We start from the raw sequence: 17,475 nt of genomic DNA on the forward strand, positions 1-17,475 counted from the left end.
AATGATGTCCAAAGCCTGTGATTTAGTAAGGTCAAATGTCTTCTTCAGACTCCGTGCATTTTGGTTGAAAAAACTGTGAGAAGCCTGAGCTTTTTGGAAGGCTAATGTGACTGCTACAATTGCATCTGCCTGGGCATTCCCTTCTGTCAATGGTCCAGGCAAATTAGTGTGTGATCAAATATGATTAATAAACATAGGATGCTGCCACTTGTCAATCAATGCTTGTAATGTTAAAAACATAGATAACAGTTTCTTATCTTTATTTTTTTTACTAGCACCATTTCAAGTTGCTGTACGACCTTAATTATGTATGCTGAGTCAGCGACTATGTTTACTTCTTGCTTTGGAAATGTTTTCAGGGCTAGAATGGCAGCTCGTAATTCAGTTCTCTGTGTAGAACCCTCTTGATAACATGTATAAATTTGCCATTTTCCATGTTGTCTCCATGCAATGCCTGCCTTACCGGTTTTGCCAGAGGCATCTATAAAAACCATAATTGCAGCAAGAAGGGGGATATGGCTAACCTTCTGCACTATTCTAAGTGATAAAATCAGTATATTTTGTAGTATCCTGTTTGCTGGTAGCGTCAAAGATATTTCACCTACAAAGTCCACAAAGGATATCTGGTGTAGCAATGTACCTGAAGGAAAATGGACATGTGACCCACCCAGACTTTGGTTATATGAGACCGTAAGTTGCATGGCTCAGACACAGGCCTCAGATGCAGGCCTCAGACTTTAGCTATATCAGACAGTGAACAATGGGCCTGAAGAATAGTCAAGGACGAGTTGCTTATTAGAGTGTAGATATGAAGGCAGCTGTATGTGGGAAAGAAACTGTGCAAGCTTAGAATAGAAATTAGATAGAGAAGGAATTAGGTAAAAGAATGTCGAAACTGCTACTATCAAGATACTAGCATAGTTAATCTTAACAAATCATATTCTGTTATTAGGTGCGTGAACAGAGCATGATAGACTGAGCTATCCAATCATAATAGATCATGTATTTAGAAAAGAGTAACATATATAATGTGATTGAATGCTAAAACAAACGGCTTCTGCATTGATCATATTGGTCTGATGCATGATCTGTGAATCCTGTCCCATGAGGTGGTCCCTGCAATCTGGAAGGCAATAGATTACATGAGCAAATAATTCAGCTGTTCTTTAGTACAAGGCAGATGTATGATCTGTGGGTCAAGCCCTGCCAATGTTTGACATCTCTTTCTTCCTTTCTTTACCAGGATAGCACACTGATCCACAAATGGTGTTATTGGTTTTTTTGGAGTGTCTGGTAAAAAAATCCACTCAAATATAATGATTCAGGTGCTAACTGTCTGATGAGAGCTGAGGGATAAGGAGCAGTAGGATATACAAACAGCCTAACAGGTACATTGTCTTGTTGCTGGTCTGCCTGTAGTTGTTCAATATGCTCGCACACTGTTATCAGTTCCTTCTCAGAGGTTAGTTGACACGGGGATGTTAAATCTGGGTCTCTGGGTCTCAAAAAGGTTTTTTAGTTGCTGGGTAGCTATACTGAGGTACAGCCATACCCAATTAATTGTTCCTAACAGTTTCTGGAGGTCATTTAATGCTGTGACCTCTATGTTAAGGCATAATCTCTGTGGCCTAACAGTACGATAGGGTAATATATGTTCCAGGTATTTCCATGGCTCTACTCATTGTATCTTTTCGGGGGCAATTTGAAGCCCTGACTGCACAAGGTAGTTTTGCAACTGTTGATATTCCTTCTGTAAAGAGTCCTCGTCCTTTGCTGCTAATAAAATATCGTCCATGCAATGATATATTAAAAGGTAAGGGTTTTGCTTTATAACTGGATCAAGTACTGAGTGGACATAATGCTGACAAATATTAGGGCTGTTTTACATCCCTTATGGTAACACTTTCCATCAGTAGCCCTCCCTGGGTTGACATTGTTTATTACAGGTATGGAAAAAGCAAATTTAGCCCTATCATTTGGATGTAGTGGAATTGTAAAAAAACAATCTTTAAGATCTATTACAATTAGAAGCCAATTCTAGGGTATCATGGTGGGGTTTGGTATACCTGGCTGCAGAGGTCCCATAGGTTCCATTATAGAATCATAGAATCATAGAATGGTAGGGGTTGGAAGCGACCTTTAGAGATCATCTAGTCCAACCCCCCTGCAGAAGCAGGTCCACCTAGATCAGGTCGCATAGGAACATGTCCAGGCGGGTCTTGAAGACCTCCAAGGAAGGAGACTCCACAATCCCCCTGGGAAGCCTGTTCCACTGCTCCCTCACCCTCACGGTGAAATAGTTTTTTCTTATGTTTAAGTGGAACTTTTTGTGTTCCAGCTTCATCCCATTACCCCTTGTCCTGTTTTCTGTCTACTATAGAAAAGAGGGATGTCCCAACCACCTGACATCCACCTTTTAGGTATTTATAAATGTTAATAAGATCACCCCTCAGTCTCCTCTTCTCCAGACTAAAAAGCCCCAGTTCCCGCAGCCTTTCCTCATATGAAAGATGTTCCATACCCCTGATCATCTTGGTGGCCCTGCGCTGGACTCTCTCCAGCACTTCCCTGTCCCTCTTGAGCTGAGGAGCCCAGAACTGGACACAGTACTCCAGATGAGGCCTCACCAGGGCAGAGTAGAGGGGGAGAAGAACCTCCCTTGACCTGCTGGCCACACTCTTCTTGATGCATCCCAGGACGTCATTAGCCTTCTTAACTTCATTTACTTCATTTACTGCCCTTGGGTCTTGCAAGAGTTGTCACTTCCCATTTTTTTCGATATTACAAAAGTGTATGTGTTCCATGGGCTAGTAGAAGGTTCAATATGCCCTGCTTCTAGTCAGTCTTGAACTAAGCATTAGGCATGCTGTAATTTCTCCCCTTTCAGGGGTCACTGATCAACCCACACCAGCTCTTGTACTTTCCAAGTCAGTTGTAGGCAGGGGATCATGATTGTTGCCCCTTGCCAAAAGGCTGGATCTGAATGGTCACATTCCATTGTTTCAACAAATCCCTTCCCCATAGATTCAAGGGACAATCCATTATATACAGCTGTAGCCATCCTTTTTGTCCATCTAGACCCTCACAATGCAAGATCCTCTTACTTTGTTGCAGGGCAGATATGCCACCTATGCCAGTAATCAAAAGTGGGACCGTTTTCAGTTCCCAATCTCATGGCCAGTCATGTCGTGTGATAATAGATACATCTACTCCTGTGTCTATAAGACCTTCAAAAGTTCTGTCCTGAATTTTTATTGTTACAATGGATTTGTTTGTTTGCAGTGGCCCATAAAACATCTTTAACTCCTGTACTACTGAATCTGGCAATATGTCTTTGAGCTGACACTGCCTGGGCTACCCAATATGGCAGTATCACAAGCTGTGCTTTTTTTGTTCCTGGGGAAAGTATGTGAAACCCTGATGCCTGCAACATTACTTTTATTTCACCCTGATAGTCCATGTCAATTACCCCGGGAATTACTGTCAATCCCTGCATAGACATACTGGAGCAGCCCAAAACTAAACCTACCATTCCTGAAGGTAATAGATTCCAGTTGAAGCCAAATATGTTACATCTGATTCTTTAAGAATCAGTTCTGTGGTAATGACAAGGTCCAATCCTGCACTACCAGTTGTTGCTGCACAGAGCTCATGAACACTTCGCCCTAGTTGTGGAATGTTTGAGGATTATTCTGAAGGGCCCAGACATTTGTTGGGGTGCCGGACCTCGTGCCCCTCCTCCCGTTTCCCGAAGGAGGCTCATCATTCTTGTCAAAATTTTTCTGACATCGACTAACCCAGTAAAACCATTTCCCACACCTGTGACAAGGTTTAGAAGGTGATGAGCTGTGCTCTTTCCTGTGCTTGCAGTCATTTTTAAAATGTCCAGGCTTCCCACATGAGAAGCACCTTTCCTTAGATGCTGCTTTATTTTTCCTTGTACTGCTGATAAGGCTGCAGCCAACAGCTGCACCTTGTGTCCTTCAGAACCTACATTTTGGCAAGCTGTCAAATATTCACCAAGCTCCTGAGTTTTTCCCCGGATGGGTGCAAGTACAGCTTGCCAATCAGTGTTAGCATTATTGTATGTCAACTGTAGTAACAGGGCTTTGACTGCCTCAGAGTTATCTACCTGTCATGAGATTGCTGCTTGCAAATGGTCTATAAATTGCCGGTATGACTCTTGCATCCCTTGTCAGATGGTTGCAAAGGAACTTGAGCTGCGTTCCCCATCCGGTACCTTTTTCCAAGCTATTAGTGCAGCTTGGGAAGCCTGGATATATTAGCGGTGATCTTGCTGGGCTTGAATGTGAGGGTCCATATATTGCCCTTCACCAACTAGCATGTCATGACCTATTGGTATGCTGTCAGTCAAATTTTTCATAGCTTGCTGAGTACAAAGACCTACCTATTCAGTCCTCCAAATGCAATGCTGTGCTGGCATTAACACTGTTTGTACAAGTGCTTGCCAGTCTCATGGGACCAACTGATAACCTCAAGAGATTCCCTCCAATATACCCATTGTAAAGGGGCTGTGAAGCCTGTTCTTGATGCTTTTCCGCAATTCTTTAAAAACCTCATATGGCAGGAGCTCATGTTGCGGCTGTTGGTTGGGTCCTAAAATCACTGGAAATGCCACAGGGTCCCCATTTTTTAATGCTTCCCTAAAACGTGTCTAAAACAGACCCTTTTCCCTGGACTTCTATCGGGGATGCCTTGGGATGGGGGATTTTGTGGGGGAGGGGGATGCGGCGGGAGACAAGTGAAACTGCAGCCTCTCAGCTCCACTGCACATGTGTGGGGAGGGGAGCGACTAATCTGGGGGCTCGGATTCTAATTTCTCATCTTTATCATTTGCACCCCTGTTTGTTTCTTCTGGGGGGGCACTGATTGTTACTTTTTTCTTTTGTAGAGATGGAATCTCAGAGTGTTCTGTTATCTCTCCTGACAGAGGTTGTAAAGCCATATAAACCAATTGCCACATAATCACAACAAAGGTAGGAACTGTAAGCCCCAATGCTTTTTTAGTTTTAAACTCTTGTCTGACCTTGTACCATAATGCTAAATTTACACTCCCTTCTGCTGGGAATCACACACAATATTTCCAAATACAGTGCAACAACTCACACAATTGATCATCTTTTACTGAACAGTTAGCAATCTGCAGTAGCTGCTTCAAAGCTTGCATATATGACTTTTGTTTCTTAGAAAGGCCGGATCCCATGATTTAAGAAAGAGAGACTGAGAGAGAGAGTGTGATTGATAAACCGGGGTTGACGGCGGCAGGAGGTGGGGAGGGGTGCAGCACGGACAAGCTGTGTGCCACGGAGGGCCCGTCTGGGAGCCGGCGGTCGGCGAATGCTGAGGGCCTGGAGCGCTGTCTCTCCTGAAGGCCCAATGGGAGAAAGGAAAACCCTTTCTGAACTTATGTATGCTGATAGCTTCTCATAGACAGACGCTGCTGTCTGTTACTCACCAGAGGCAGAGGAAAAAGGTTTGGTCTGGACGTTGTTCCTCCTTGGCATACGAGCACACTGCTGATTACTTCGCCTCGCACTGGGACACCACTTGCCAGTCGACATCAGGACAACGTGCTGAAACACACTAAACCCACTCAGGATTGCTGAACGGGGAGCATTGCCATGAGCAAATGCTGCTCTGTTGTATGCACATCCCAATTTATTGTAAAAATTACATATCTGTATTTGCTTTTACATCCTCCTGACCTTCAGGCTTTGCCTGTTCTCCACACTCACACTGCTGCTTCTCACACTCACAACCTGGCATTCTGTAACGTTACCTGGTTCACCAGCAATCAGTCTCATACTCTGAAGGTCAGTTTACATTTTTTGCCAATTATCAGTTCTTTATTCCCACGTCAGGTCTTATTTTTCCCCTTTCTCCTTTCAAATCTAGTTTAAAGCTCTCCCAATGAGCCCTGCTAACTCTGGTGCCAGGAATATCCAATAGAAAAATAATATAGAGTAGGGCAATTGATGAAATAGTTCAACCAGCCTTTTAAGATCCCTTTCCCCCACCCCTCCTCTCTTCCTGGGCTTCCAGAGCCCTTAGCCCACTATCATTACCTCTTCCCCCCCATAAGTGGCGCTGGGGGCAGGGAATAGGTGGTGCAGTCGGTCCTTTCTTGATGTCTCTTGCCACTTTTCCTTGCTCCTGAGGAGGACTCCTCATCAGTCCTCCCTTGCTCAGGGTCTCCCACACACTGGGCAACCCTGCACGGGTAGTTCTGATGGGATGCCACAACACCAAGTTTGCCTCTTCCAGGTTGTGGTCTAAACTGCTCACCCCCTCTGACCCGGAGCTTCTAACTCTCCCCTCCTCTCACAAGGTCTCTACTTCTCACTGTAGGCTGTTTCTGATCCAGCATTGCTCCTTCTGTCCTTTCCTGACTGTGGGGTCTGCATGGTCACCTCCATCTTGCCCTTCCCTTCCAGCTCCTCCACTGCACTTCAAATTCATGTCCTTAAATGGTGATGGCAGAGACGTCAGATTGGCCCGGCTGGAGGTGGGTCCAAACCTCAGAGCTGGGGGAAAGTCTGAGAACTCTTTACCAGGCCTGGACTGCAACCCCCTCTCCCTGTTGCCAAGTAAAAGCGACTCCTCACAAACCCATGACACTCAGATCTCTGTTGCAGGGCTTAGTATTTAGAAAGCTGGTTAATCAATGGTAGTGTTTCTATAGGCTCTTTTGTCCTGTTTGGCTATTCTTCGTGGAGAGACTACTTGTTTTCTCACTAAGTATTGACTGGAATACACTTCAAGGTCTTTATTGTTCCTAAAGGAATTTAATCAGTTTGGAACAAGACATGCTTATATCCAACAGGAAGAGTATCATAATGAGTATGTATGTTCCCAGCAATGTGTATGTCAGTTTTGCTTTTGGCATAGTTGTGTAAGGGACAGGGCTCAGGAGATGTGAGTTCATCTGACACCATCTCATAGCTTAGGAGAGCTTATTTTGCATGAAAATCGAGTGTTTGAAAACTAAAGTTTTTCCTTTCAATATGATCAGAAAAGGGAGATGCTGTGGTGATCAGTGACTATAAAACATCACTGAGATGGTGCCAGCTCTTCTACTGACTGACCACACCACCCAAAGCAAATCATGTGCAACCTTGTCTCAGTTTTGCTACCTGTAAAACAGGGAGAATAACTGACTGCCTTCTAATACTTTTATATCTGTGGGGGAGAACAATGGTATAAATACAAGCAAGGAAAATATTTTTCTCTTCACAACTGCTTTTGTCACAGTTCTTAAACATTCAAAAAGTTTACTATCTGTGAAAATGAGATCTGCCCTTAGATTCATGTTTCTGGGCTGTGCAGAGCAAAAATTAACACTAATCCTATTGTCTTCTGAGAAAAACCGTTTCCCCTGGAAAATATACCATTTCTTTGCAGAAGGCTAAGTTCACTTGTGGAGACAATGGACAAAAATGACTTTGCTGTTGTGCTAAAGTGAATTTAAAATTTCAAACTATTTCCTTTTAGAGTTGGTATCTATTATTCATCTGAGTGCAGCATTTCTGAAATTCAGGGAGCACCTGTCTTTGACTCCAGAAATAATAAAGGAGAGGAGGAATAAAAATAGTGTTTTGTACAATATATGAAGCAATGGCTCTTTCAGATACTTCAGTAGACTTCTGCAGCCTTTCATGTTACCTCTGGCTGCACTTGTTTAGCTGCAACCTCTGCCTCTTCATCTTGTCTGACTATTCTTCTCTTTGAAAGGATTTTTTTTTTCCCCTGTATGAACTGAGCAGAATCCACTTCAAGGGCTTATTGATCATGATGGAGTTTACTTGCTTTGGAACAAGCCTTTGATAAGGCATGCTCAGAAGGTGCTTCCTACAGTTCATGGTCTATAGATCATGACTTTCTTTAATCTGTTTCCTTTGTAAAGTTGCCGTGGCCAGATTTTTCAGAGTCTCAGATTGCTCCTACATCTCGAGTGAAGTGTGAGGATGCAGTGAACCTCAACTTCTCTCAAAGGTGACTGGTGAGTGAGGCTTGTTTTAAAAGGAGTTGAACCAAGTTCCCCAAGAAGTGAGATTTGGAAATTATGCAGAAATGCCTCTTAGTATTGTGCCTGTCCTAAGCTCAAATCAGTTTAAGCATTTTTTTTCCTGCTAAAGAACATGGAAAGACAAGTTTCTTTTCATCTCTTGCCTCTTGTTGATTTTTTGAGATATTTCTTTGACTTCACAATTAAGAGAAACCTGTTTAATTTATTGAGGATCTAAAGAAATGCAACATGCAGTGACAAATTCCAACCTTAGAGTCGTGTAATTTCTTGTTAGAAGTAAAACAGATTTCACAGTAAATATTCAGAGGCTGATACATCCCAATCTAAGCTTGAGAGCTGCAGTTGGTAACCATGCCCTGGCTGGGCTGTGGTGCATGCCAGCAGCAGACAGGGCTGAACACAATGGAGTGGTCTCGATGCTGTGAGGATGGAGGTGACCTTCTTGCTGCAACCTGGCTTGGAAGCCGCCAGCAAGGCTGTGTGGAGTTGACTGCAGGACTCATGGTTTTTAGAGATCCCTGCCACTGTCCAGGAGTGTGTGGGGACAGGGCAAGGTTAGGGAAGAGGGTCCTTGACCATAGGAATACATTGTTGCCTTTTGAGTGGCTCCTTTTTAGGCTCCCTGCCATTCATAGGATTTGAAAGCTGCAAGACAATTTCACAGTATAGAGCTGGAAATGGATGAGCAGTGCAGGATGAGAGTTCTGTGGTTGATTAGCTTACAATGAGAACACATTTTATATGTACAATGTTTTTTTTACTGAACTTCTAAAAGAATGTATAATTAAAGAACATATATGTATGATAAAGATAGTTAAACAAGAAATAATAATAGTATTTATATGGCATTTTAGTTCTAGTACTGTTAAGCAACTTAGGAAGTGTGCTAAGCTGTGTCTTTTTTACAATACAATAAACAGTTACTTGGGATACTTACTTACAGTTACTTACTAAGCACCATTTTTGTCACTCAAATACTTGAAATCCTATCGTATAGTAGTGAAGCATAGATAACTCTGTGGGTATACTGGCTGACCTTGACAATTCCAGCAGTTCAATGTCCTACTTAAGTTCTTTGGCAGTAACAATGTTTGGGTCTCAGAGGTACAAATTCTTTGGTTGTGATTTACAGTGACAACTCACTTGTGATGAGTCTAGAAGGCATCGGTAAATATATATTGTTATGTTGTACTGCTGCTATCTTACCTGACATGCAGTATGCCTGAATGACACATGCTGGATGGAAAAATCTGATGCTGTAAGAGATGAATTCACCCCTTTCTTGCGGTGGCTCACATCTTGCTAATGAAATATAATATTCAGTGTTTTTCTCATCACTAATCTACAACTATTCTATCACTTTACATTTTGAAGACTAATAACTTTTAAAAATTGTCTTTAACTATTTCTCCTGTATAAATATTTGAGGCTTTGCTGTTTACTTTTCCCCTAATACTGAGGCTGTTCAATGTGTTATAAACATTATTCTCATAGTAAATCCAAAACACAACACTATACCAGCTACTAGGAAGAAAATTAGCTCTGTCCCAGCTGAAACCAGGACAATAAATCATGGAAGATTTAATTAATGAAAAATGCAGCTATTGTCAGCAGTTCATATAGAAAGGCAACTGTTTGAATTTGGAAGTAAGAGATCAAGTGTAATCCTACAATTAAATATTTCTTCAAGCAGGCAAACTAATGTGGGGATGAGTGGCTGTTTCACTGATAATTGATTCTTAAGTTTTACAAATATGTAAAGTATCAAGTAAGAATGGATTTAGTGTGGTAGGTATTCAGCTAGATGTAAATCTCCTTGATGTCTGTGCAATGCTCATATCAGAGAAGGAAGTAACTCTGCAAAGCTCAGTGACATCTAGAACTGTCCTTAAAGCCCCAATCAGGAGGGTTGGGGCATCCCAACAGGACAAGAGGTAATGGGATGAAGCTGGAACACAAAAAGTTCCATTTAAACATAAGAAAAAACTATTTTACTGTGAGGGTGAGGGAGCAGTGGAACAGGCTGTTCAGGGAGGTTGTGGGGTCTCCTTCCTTGGAGGTCTTCAAGACCCACCTGGACACATTCCTATGTGACCTGATCTAGGTGGACCTGCTTCTGCAGGGGAGTTGGACTAGATGATCTTTAGAGGTCCCTTCCAACCCCTACCATTCTATGATTCTATGATTCTATGAGTGGCATATATACAGTCCATGTTGGTCTGTGATGACGTGACTGTAATTCTGGACATCATTTGGCCAGAGCAGTAAATCACCTGTTCAGCACACACCAATGAGCTATGTGCACTACATTCCTTTGCCTTCCTTCATGCAGTATTTGCTGGCACAATCTGCCAGCCCCAGTTCTGTGCTCCTCTAAAATGTGCCTCTTTTTGAGCCCTGAGCCTTGACTCACTGCTGTGGGAAGGCATTGGACATGGGAGGAGTCTCAGGGAAAAATATTTTTAAAAATAATCACTGCTTCAGAGCAGGCAGTGATGCGGTGAGTGCTCAGCTCTACCAGTAGTCTGCTCTCCCCTACCCATGCCCACTGCTGTGGAGGTGATTATGTTGGAGTTCACAGGTGCTCATCTGCAATACCTCCCATGTGGGGGACTGTGCTCAGGGCAGGGAGTTTGGCTTTTAACTCCATGAAGCATCCCAGTCCTTACATCATGGGAGTATCCTCTTACATTTTTTTTTTCAGTGTCTTTCAAAATCAGCAGTCCAGATGCAGAGCCAGGAAGCAAGGCCAGGTTGCTGTCTGGTAGCATGCCCATCTGCCTTGATGGATGGGGTCAACTCCAGCCCAGTCAGCTTCTGCTGGCCCACCTAGTACTGCATCTCTCAGTTTTCTGCTCAAATCACATATACCAACAGAAATTTGTCTCTGTGTCTTCTCCCAGTGGTAGCAAGGGGCTGAGGGTGGTCCCCTTGCACCTCCAGTGCCCCAGGCAAGTGGCTACCCTTGGCTAGGAGAACCAGTATTTTCAAATATCTAGATGTTTTTCTCCCAGTATGGGCTCCCTTTCATTGACACGAGGGTGCTATGGCCTTGAAAAAAACATTTATTTTTAAATGCATTTAAACAAACTGTCCCTGCAAAATTCTCCATGACTGGCTAATGCTTGACTGCCTGACAACAAATACGGTGGGATAAAAACTGTATTGAGGGACTTCTTCCTTTACACCCTTAAAGATCTTATCCCTTTGACAAATGAGCTCCTTGCAGCAGATAGTAGAGAAAATAACTGTGATACAGTGTGGGGAAGGATGGAGTGAATAGTCAGAGATGGAAACATGGATCTTGGAGAAGAATACATGTGCAGTATTGAAATGGAGATCAGATTGTTTATTGAAAAGAGCTACATAAATCCAGCATGATTATAGAGAAACAGATACTCAGGATGCCATTACTGAGTATGGACATGGATCCCGGGGTATAATGTTAGGCCCGTTGGGGCAAGGCAGCCTGAGCTCTAGTTATATGAATTTAATGCACAATCAAGACCAGAGTCAGAGTCGTGGTTAAAGTAGTTGCTGTCACGTAGACAGCAGGCCGCTTTCTGTTCCCTCAAGGTCGGACTGTTTTCGGCTAAAGGTGGTAAACAACTCTGGGGGAAAACAAGATGGGAAAGTGTGAGGGAGCTTGCTTATCGCAGAAACCGCAAGTAGGATGAACATGAAAATGTAATCTATTAGCTGCTGTTGCTGAGCTAGCTTTGAAGCTGCTGTGTATATAAGTTAGAGCCTGCTTTCAATAAAGAAGAAGATTTCTGCTATCACTCACATTGAGTAGGACTGATTTCTTCCCACCCAGCTGAGAATTGGACCCTGGGTTGATTGCTGCATGAAGTAGGCTTAGAGCTGGTTTTTCAGACTTCGAGCCTGGTTTCAGGCTTCAAGCCTGGTTTTCAGACTTCGAGTCTGGTTTATTTTTCAGGCTTCGAGCCTGGTTTTCAGACTTCGAGTCTGGTTTATTTTTCAGGCTTCGAGCCTGATTTCAGGCTTCGAGCCTGGTTCGCAGACTTCGAGTCTGGTTTTTAGGCCAAGAGCCGAAAACTTCGCGGCAATTACTCCACACCTGCCTGGGAGTACACGATAGCTGGAGTATCAGTGTTGCTGGGAGCCCTCCAGGACCCCAGGGCTGATGCATAGACAGACTGCAAAGTGTCTTCACTCTCTTCTGTCATTGATCATGCTTTGCCCCAGCTGAAGATCAAATGCCCTGAACCACTGCATATTGCTACCTTCACGCTGACAGCTTTATCCTTGTGGCTTATAGTAGCTAACACTGCACATATCTACTAAATTGATGCCAAGTTGAATTCAGTGGGCTGCCTCAGCTTTTGCAGGAGTGTAGGTATGTTGGTAGTTCTGATTAGGAAGTGATGGGAGAGTTAGTCCATCATGTCTAAGCAATGAGTGGGCTATTTGAGAATTGTCATGGTTTAGGCCCATCCAAGGTAAAAAGACCACAATTAGACTCAAGTACCACAGACTTAAGAATTCCCAAAGGCCAGGGAGGGCTTAATTGATGCTTAAACAGACCAGGCTACTCAGCTTGGGGAAGAAAACAGAAAATAATTTAATCCATCATCAGCTAAAACATAACCATAAAACCCCAAAACATAACAAACAGAAAACAACACAGAGTAGTACAGTGATGAAGAGCACAACCAGCCCTTTAAGACCACCTTCTCCCCATCCCTCCCCTCTTCCCAGGCTCAGAGCCCTGATCCCAGTGTCAATCTCCTCCCCCCATGAATGGCTCAGGGGGATAGGGAATGGGGATTTCAGTCAGTCTTTTTCCAATGGCTCCTGCTTTTGTGTCTCCTCAGGGCAGGTGGGTTTCTCGCTGGTCCTCCCTGCTCCATTGCGGGGTACCTCACACACCCAGCAGCCCTGTATGGGCCACTCTGACGTGTTCATCCCAAAGGCTGCAGCTCCTTTCCACCTCTTGTGTGGGTCTGCTCTGCAGTCTGTAGGCTCTCCAGCCTATGCCATGGCCACCTCCTCACAGTCTCTTGCCCATTCGGGCGCACTCACCTGGAGCTGCTGATGGCTCCCAGTCCTGTCATTGCCCTCCGTAGATTGCAGGGGCACAGCCTGAATTCTTGCCACAGGTTGCAGAGAGGTCTCTGATCCGGCGCTCCTCCTACCTTCCTTCCTCCTTCTTTGACTGTGGGGTCCACATGATCACCTACATCTTGTACCACTCCTACACCTCCTACCAAGCACTTCAAATTTCCATCCTTAAATAGTGATCGCAGATGTGCCAGATTGGCCCATGTGGACTTGCGATGGCGACTATTGTACCTTTTCCTTCTTTCTTTCACTCTTTTCCTTCCTTCTCCCCTTTCTCTTTACCTTGTTGATTGTTGTGGGTAAAATAGTTTAGCACTTTATTTTAAGACTCTGAGTCTTAATTCCGTTCCCGAGAATATACGAAATCTGATCACGATAACCTCTTTGATTGCACATCACTCAGAGGTTAAGTCCAGCTGCCCCTAGAAACCCAGAATTGTCTGAGGTCAGATGGAAAGCAAGGAGGTTTACTTCTGCCAAATTAAACCCAACAGGGGATCGTGACAGTAGGAAATCAAGAAAGGGAGCCAGGGGATCTGCATGATTAAATAAGGAACTGTTGGGCAAATTCAAGTGGAAGAGTTGAGTCTACAGATCATGCAAAGAAGGAATGGCCACTTGGGATGAATATAAGACTTTTCAGAGGATGTAGGGAGGCAACTATGAAAGCTAAAGCCTAATTGGAGTTGTGCCTTGCAAGGGAGGTCAAGGACAACAAGAAGGGCTTCTTCAAATACATTGCAGATAAAACTAATGCTAGAGGCAATGTAGGCCCACTGTTGAATGAGGCGGATGCCCTGGTGACAGAAGATATGGAGAAGGCAGAGTTACTGAATGCCTTCTTTGCCTCTGTCTATACAGCTGGAGACTGTCCTCAGGAGCCCCAGACTCCAGAGGAAGTTAGGTTAAAGAAGGAGTTTTGTTTGGTTGATGAGGACTGGGTTAAGGATCAGTTGAGCAATCTGGATGTGCATAAATCCATGGGACCTGATGGGATGCATCCGCAGGTGCTGAGGGAGCTGTCAGAAGTCATTGCTAGACCACTCTCCATCATCTTCAATAAGTCGTGGAGAACAGGAGAGATGCCTGAGGACTGGAGGAAAGGAAATGTCACTCCAGTCTTCAAAAAGGGCAAGAAGGATGACCTGAGTAACTACAGACCGGTCAGCCTCACCTCCATCCCTGGAAAGGTGATGGAACAACTTATCCTGGATGCTGTCTCCAGGCATTTAAAAGACAAGAGGGTCATCAGGAGCACTTAACGTGGTTTTACCAAAGGGAAGTCATGTTTGATCAACCTGAGAGCCTTTTATTAAGATGTAACCAGGTGGATAGATGGTGGTAGTTCAGTGGATGTGATTTATCTCTATTTCAGTAAAGCATTTGACACCATCTCCCACAGCATCCTGGCAGCAAAACTGAGAAAGTGTGGGCTGGATGATCAGGTAGTGAGATGAATTGTGAACTGGTTGAAGGGAAGAAGGCAGAGAGTTGTGATCAATGGGGCAGGGTCTAGTTGGAGGCCTGTATGTAGTGGAGTCCCTCAGGGTTCAGTGCTGGGACCGGTACTGCTCAATATATTCATTAATGACCTTGATGAGGGAACAGAGGGCACGGTCAGCAAATTTGCTGACAATACTAAACTGGGAGGAGTGTCTGACACACCAGAAGGCTGTGCTGCCATCCAACAAGATCTGGACAGGAAGGAGGGTTGGATGGGGAGAAATCTAATGAAGTTCAACAAGGGCAGGCGTAGAGTCTTGCATCTTGGAAAGAATAACCCCATGTACCAGTACAGGTTGGGGAATGAACTCTTAGAGAGTAGTATAGGGGAAAGGGACCTGGGGGTCCTAGTGGACAGCAGGATGACCATGACCCAGCAATGAGCCCTCGTGGCTAAGGCCAATGACATCCTGGGGTATATTAGAAGGGATGTGGGCAGTAGGTCAAGAGAGGTTCTCCTCCCTCTACTCTGTCCTCGTGAGACCGCATCTGGAATATTGTGTCTCATTCTGGGCCCCTTAGTTCAAGGATAGGGAGCTGCTGGAAAGAGTTCAGTGCAGGGCCACCAAGATGATTAAGAGAGTGAAGCATCTCCCTTATGATAAAAGGCTGAGGGAGCTGGGGCTCTTTAGCTTGGAGAAGAGGAGACTGAGGGGTGACCTCATTAATGTTTACAAATATGTAAAGGATGAGTGTCAGGAGGATGGAGCCAGGCTGTCCAATGATAGGACAAGGGGCAATGGGTACACACTAGAACATAAGAGGTTCCAAAGAAACACAAGGAAAAATTTCTTCACTGTGAGGGTGACAGAGCACTGGAACAGGCTGTCCAGGTGAGTTCTGGAAGTTCCTTCTCTGGAGACATTCAAAACCCACCTGGACATATTCCTGTGTGACCTACTCTAGGAGGTCCTCCTCTGGCAGGGGGACTACACTAGTTGATCTTTCGAGGTCCCTTCCAACCCTTAAGATTCTGTGATTTTGTGATATTCATTACATTTCTTAGAAAAGGTTGGGTTGTGCTAATTATTTCTAAGAACTCATTATCATTATTTCTGGCCATTGTGCTGTCTCAGTCCGCCCAAGTTATGCCTCCATCATGCCTCCTTCAGTGGTCTTTGGTGGTCGTTCAGGATGAAGATTTAAATCTTCCTCACAGTGCACTTTTCACCTTTGAGCTTTTAGCGCTAGTCCAAACTGTAGAACAAGATCAAGCTAGTCTTTCTTCAGGCTTGAGTGGTTTCAGTTTTCTTGTCCCATTGTGATTGGTCCAAGAGTCCAAGATCTTTTTTACAAACTTTCTAGGTAACAATAGAAGTTAGTAGTTGCCAAAACTACTCCTAAACAACTGTTTCCAAACAACCTCTAAGTGGCCTTCCCCTGAGAAGAAGCAGTGGCAAAGTCCATTCCCCATCCCGCTGCGCCACTGGGGCAAGAAGAAGGGAGAGTCCTGGGAAGATAGAGGGGTAGGGGCAGGTATTTTAAGATTCAGTTTTATTTCTCATTTTCCCTACTCTGTTTTCATTGCTCATTAATAAATCAAATCACTTCTCCCCAAGTTGATTCTGTTTTTCCTGTGACAGTAATTGCTGAGTGATCTCCCTGTCCTTATCGTGACTCATGAGCCTTTTGCTATATTTCTCTCTCCCCTGTCCAGTTTAGGAGGGGGAGTGATAGAACAACTTGGTGGGCATCTGGCATCCAACTATGGCTAAACAACCACACTCAATCTTTCCAGAGGCTCGTGGTTGATAAGGGATGTGCTATATCCACTCAATGCCGTGCTTCTTTGCCCAGGAGTTCATAAGGTTATTTCAGAAATGAGTCCCATTGTCTGCCTCAATTCTTTCTGGGGTACCATGTTGCTTTTCAAGGCTTAAGATGGTATTTTTGGGCAGTGGCATGGTTTATAGGGTATGTTTCCAGCCAACCAGTGGTTACTTCCTAGATGGTGAGTGGCAGTAATCCAATATAGTCAATTTGCCAGGCCTCGCAAATCAAAAATCCAGCCACCGGTCTCTGTTCCAGGGAGACTTTACTCATATGCTCGCTTGATTGCAGCACATTTCACCTTCATGAGTAACCTGTTTGATGGCTTCCATGATCAGATCCAACCCTCGATCATGAGCCCATCTATATGTTGCATCTCTCCCTAGATATCCTAATGTTTTGTGGCCCCATCGAGTTACTAGTAGCTCACTCTTGTGCTCCATCCAGGTCTACCCAAGCTACTTCCATTCTGTCAGCCTTGTCTACCTGTTCGTTGTTCTGATATTCTTCAGTGGCACAGCTTTTGGGCATGTGAACATCTACATGACGTACCTTCAGAATCATGTTTTCCACCTGAGCGGCAATGTCCCACAATGCAACAGCCCAGATGGGTATGTCCCTATGCTGCCAATTGCTCTTCCACTGCTGTAGCCACCTCCATAGGGCATTAGCCACCATACAGGAGTCAATGAAAATATAGAGTCCTGGTGACTTTGCTTGTTCAGCAATCTCTAGGGCAACTTGGATGGCTTTCACTTCTGCAAACTGACTTGACTCACCTTCTCCTTCATTGGAAAGGTGATGGAACAACTCATCCTCAATGTTATCACTAAACATATGAAGGAAAAGGTGGTTATCAGAGGGAGTCAACAAGGATTCACCAAGGGGAAATCCTGTCTCACCAACCTGATAGCCTTCTATGAGGGCATAACCAGTTGGCTAGATGAGGGGAGAGCAGCGGATGTCATCTACCTTGACTTCAGCAAGGCCTCTGACACTGTCTCCCATAACACCCTCATCAGAAAGCTCAAGCAGTGTGTCTTGGTTGAGTGGACAGTGAGGTGGATCAA

This window comes from Colius striatus, chromosome W (genome assembly GCF_028858725.1).
Source record: "Colius striatus isolate bColStr4 chromosome W, bColStr4.1.hap1, whole genome shotgun sequence".
Taxonomy (NCBI): domain Eukaryota; kingdom Metazoa; phylum Chordata; class Aves; order Coliiformes; family Coliidae; genus Colius; species Colius striatus.